Here is a 5,471-nt window from a genome sequence, read left to right as displayed (position 1 = left end):
TCGCCTGTAACCCGGGGCAGTTGAATGGAAGAGGAGTACCTACTTGGCGTGCCATTGGCAGTCGGGGTGACCAGGATGTGTGGGATGCCCTGGTTGGTCCTGGGTGGAACCCCTCCCCGATTGAGGAATTTTGGGGTTAGATTTTTTGTTAACTATTTTTGCTTTTTATTGTCTACACGATTTCTGTTTTACACCTCGCTTGTCCCTTGTTTTATATCGTCCCTATATGTTTTTGTGTTCGGCCCTTGTGGCCAGTTAAAGCAAGAATTATTATTATTATTATTATTATTATTATTATTATTATTATTATTATTATTATTATTTTAGTCAGCTGATCTTGGTATGTGCTTTGAAGTGATTCGTTGATGTGCGATGTTTCTGTGTTTGTATATTTGTATGTGTGTGCTTCAATCTATGCTGTATGAGAACCTCTGTAACTGCGCTTGTAGGTATCTGTACGTGATGGTGAACACGTATTTGAATCTATATGTAAGTGGGCATGCAAATGAGTGTGTATGCAGGCGTATTTGATAGCGTGTACCTGTGTGTATCTCTGTGTGTGTGTGTACGTGTATGAGTACATGTGCGTGTCATGATATATGCATATCTATGTGTTTGTGTACGTGTGTGCATAAGTGTAATGTGTATGCGTGCATGCTTGTGCGTACGTATGTACGTGTGTGTGTGTGTGTGTGTGTGTGTGTGTGTGTATGTGTGTGTGCATGCGTATAAGGCTGGGCGTTGTGTGATAACATGTATTTGTATCCCTTCCTCACAGTGTGTATGTGTGTTAACGAGTATGTGTACATGTACATGCATGTGATTCTATGTATACAAACATGTATGTGTGCGCGTGTGTGCGTGTGTGTGTATGTGTGTGTGTGTGTGTGTGTGTGTGTGTGTGTGGAGAGAGGTGGGCGAGAATTTTGTAACCTAGCAAACATCTGGAAAACGAAAACTAAGAAAACAAAATGGAAATATAAAATAAAAAAATGCTTAAGAAAGGCATCAGCAACAAGAAGAACAACAATTAAAAGAATGACAAATCATATCGAAAAGGAAAAAAAAAAAAGAGAGAGAGAGGAAGAAAGAGAGAAAGGAAGGATGAAAGGAGTCTTGAAAATCTCAAGGTTGTTGTCGCATCATGAAATAGTGGATGTGACGGTAATTTCGGCAATGGATATATGACACCACACACATGTGCACATATATATAGACACATACACTCATACATACATATGTGCATACATATAGATATGCATACATACATGCTCACACACATATACATACATGCTCACAATATATATACATACATCTATAAAGAAACACATGCACACATACATATATACATATATTATAGACAACACACATATATACATATTTACACACACACACACACATATACACACATATATTCACACAGATACACATACACACACAGACATATACACACACATATACACACATATATTCACACAGATACACATACACACACAGACATATACACACACATACACACTACAAAAGAGAAAGACAGAGAGAAAGATAGAGAGAAAGAGAAGAAGAGTGAGAGGGTAGAGGTAGGGTGGTGTGGAAATGGAGTAGAATGAAGAATGGGTGAAGGTGGAAGAGGTAAATGGCGTGTTCGAGAAATTAGTGAGAAGGGTGCGTGGAGGTGGGGAGAAGACAGATTGTCAGAGAAGATGGGGGAAGAGGGATAGCTAGAAAGTTATTGAGATTGACTGAGAAATGAGACAAAGAGAGAGAGAGAGAGAGAGAGAGAGAGAGAGAGAGAGGAAGAAAGAGATTCTGTGATATAATCATCCTGTTGTAAAATTTAGTAGAGAGACAAAGACAGTGAGAGAAGAAATGTGTGCGCGTGTGCATGAGTATGTGTGTGTGTGTGTGAGGGAGCGTATGGAGCAGGGGATGAAAGATTAATGACAAAGTTGACGAAAAAGTGGAAGATAAAAGAGGAAGAATTTGTGAGTGAAGGAGATAGATAGGGAGATAGATAGATAGATAGATAGATAGATAGATAGAGAGGGAGGGGAAGAGGGAGAAGCAGATAGATACATGAAGAATCACATGTAAATTGGAGAAAGACAAATATATATATACTCTTGCTAGATACGTGCGCGCACGCACATTCACACATACATACACAAATATTGATAGATAAATAGGTAGATAGATGTACATATACAAACAAATATGCGTACATACATACATACATATATATTCTTTTGTTTGTTTCAGACATATGACTGCGGCCATGCTGGAGCACCGCCTTTTAAAAAGTAAGGTCTCACCGAAATATGAACTCGGATAGCTGGGTTCAAAGTCCAGAGTGCTAACCTTACACCATGAGACCGATAGTTATATATATATATATATATATATACATATATATTATATATATATATATATATATATAATTATCATATAAATTAAATAAATAAATAACATACATACATATATTTATTATATATAATATAAATAGGAGATATATATATATATATAATATAATACATATATATATATTATATATATATATACATACATATACATTATATATATATAGATACATCTATATATACATAACAGATATATATACTATTTATATATACATATATATATACTACATATATATATATAACATACATACATATATATATATAATTATATATAATATATATAACATACATATATATATATACATACATACATATATATATATATACAACATACATATATATATATATATATATATATATATATATATTATATATATATAACATTATATATTATATTATACATATATATACATATATATATACATATATATATATATATATATAAATATATATATATGTATATATATATATATATATATACACACACACATAACACAACGAATTACATGTATGTGTGTATGTACGTATCTTTCTCCCTCACTATATATATAATATATATATATATATATATATATATATATATGCGTACATACAACACATGAACATACAAACACATTGACATAATGTTCGACTGAGAGAAAAAAAAACCAAAAAAACTAAAAAACATAAAAAAAATGAGCAATAAAATTGATAAAAAAGACCAGAAAAGAACAACAACAATCACATCAGCAAAATAGCAAGAGAAGCAAAGAGAAGAAATAGAAGAGAAAATAATTAAAAAGAAAAGGAATCACAACAACAATGGTAGCAGCAATAAACAATAATAATAAAAATAACAACAAAAATAAAAATATTAATGATAAAACAACAAAACAAAACAAACAATCCCCATCGCATGCAAGAGAAGAATGTACGAGAATGTTTTACATAAACGTTAGCAAGTATGTTGATGAGATGGAAAATAGAAAAAAAGAAAAGAAAAACAACATAAATAAAGCAAAAAAGTAAAGAAAAACAAAATAAAGTAACAACCTTTAACTGAAGTGAGAGTAATAAAGATTTTTTTGTCTGGGCCAAGCGCCAATTTTGTATAGACAGTTGATATAAAACCATACCTAGTATTTTACTGGTACCTAATGCGAAACCATCTTCAGACCAGACACGAATGTTATGACAAAATAGACATCGCTAAAATATACTACAAATACCAGGTAGTGATGTTAAAGCAGGTGATGTACCCTATCATGATTGAGGTAGGATTTATATCAGTCGAGACTAAAACCCGGTTTCAATTCCCGGTCATAGTTATTTTCATTTCATTTATACTTGTGTTCCTCTCCGCCTGTAAGTTTGACACATTGATTTCAGATTAATTAAATATTAATGAACTTTGTTTAATCATCTATTAATTCAAGGCCAGTTGATTCTGTAATACGGTTTCGATTTCTGCTCAGAGACGTCCTGAATCACTTCCAACAGTGACAGCATATCTAGTCGTTAAGATGGCGACTATTTCATTGAAAGGTTTCAAGGTGTAGTCCCAAATGAAGGGATGAATTTTATTCCAGCGAAGAAAACTAAAATTTCTTTGGTTTGATTGACGTTTTCGTGTGAAAGAACTGGCGACTTTTGGCAGCTTTTATTACTGAATAAAATCTCTCCCAGAAGCAATATATTGTCTGTATATCCAGTGAGATTTTTCATCTCTAATATCAACACAAAGCCAGACTAGCGGCAATTATTTTATTATTTAATTAGACGAGAGTGATTAACAAGAAAACAGACCTCAGTAGTATTTGAACGTATAAACGGAAAGTGGCGAAGTAGGATCTGAAAACAATCCAGGATAATTTCGGACTTTACGGTCCAAAATAGAAAATTTTCAAAAGAAATACTTGAGGGCCCTCATATGCTAATATTGGTTTGACATTCCGATACAAGGTCAGCAATTTTAGGGGAGGGGTAAGTCGATTATATCGACCCCAGTGTTTAACTGGTACTTCTTTTATTGCCTCTGAAAGGCATGAAAGGCAAAACCGACACCGGTTGAATTTGAACTCAGAACATAAAGTCGGACAAAATGCCGCTAGGTATTCTGCCCATCGTGCTAACGATTTTGCCTGTTCACCGCCTTCCTCATAGCTAATATTAAAGAACAATATTCTATAAAATTTCATATGATGTCATAGATATTATTGGTTATGGTTAACATTTATGGTTTTAGGGTTTAAGGCTAGGACTGGGATTAAGGCCAGGTTTAGTGCTTAGTTTTTGAGATGAGCATCAGGGTTTAGGGTTTAGATTTACGGTTACGGTTTAGGACTGGGAATTACGGTTTAGGGTCGGAGTTCAGGACTAGAGTTATTTTTAATGTTAAGGCTGGTCATAGTTGGAGTTCATTCATTGAGACTAATTTGAGAAATTTCCTTACAAAAAATTCCTTACAAAAATAAAAACAGGAAAGCTACAGATTAAAAGCTATCGTTGTGGCCAAATTTCTTTGAACGTGCGAATGACCTGCATCTTTAGCGCATGCGCAAAACCCAAAATGAATCGGACTGGCAAAATTTGTTTTTAAAACGTTTTTTGTTCCCGAGCGTAAATTTCAGCCTACCCTAACCCAGCTCGATCTAATGTTTGTATTAGTGTTTATCTTAACTCAGCATTATCAAAACTTCATGGTTTACGTTCTGTTCACGTCGATATTATCAGTCACAGATTGGTCTACTGTATCAACTAACCATTGTATATATATCTAGAATTTCAACTTCATTTCGTTTATAATCTGAAATATAGAAACAGTACTTTTGAATACAATCGGTAGAAAAGTGAAGAAAATGTCAAGCGGAGTTCAGTCTCTTTATGTTCAAATCTAGCAGGCTTAACTTGTCTTTCATCCTAACGAGGTCAATATTTAGACTGAATTTGTTCAAAATATCTGGCCCTGTTTGACTCCTAGAAATTCTTATCTAAGATATCACTGTCTAATTGTTTTATAAATATATCGTTTAAATGAAAATGACTAATATTCGTGTCATACCAACAAGAAATTCT

Source organism: Octopus sinensis, linkage group LG9, assembly GCF_006345805.1.
Source record: "Octopus sinensis linkage group LG9, ASM634580v1, whole genome shotgun sequence".
Taxonomy (NCBI): Eukaryota; Metazoa; Mollusca; class Cephalopoda; order Octopoda; family Octopodidae; genus Octopus; species Octopus sinensis.
Note: the sequence above shows the minus strand (reverse complement) of the source record.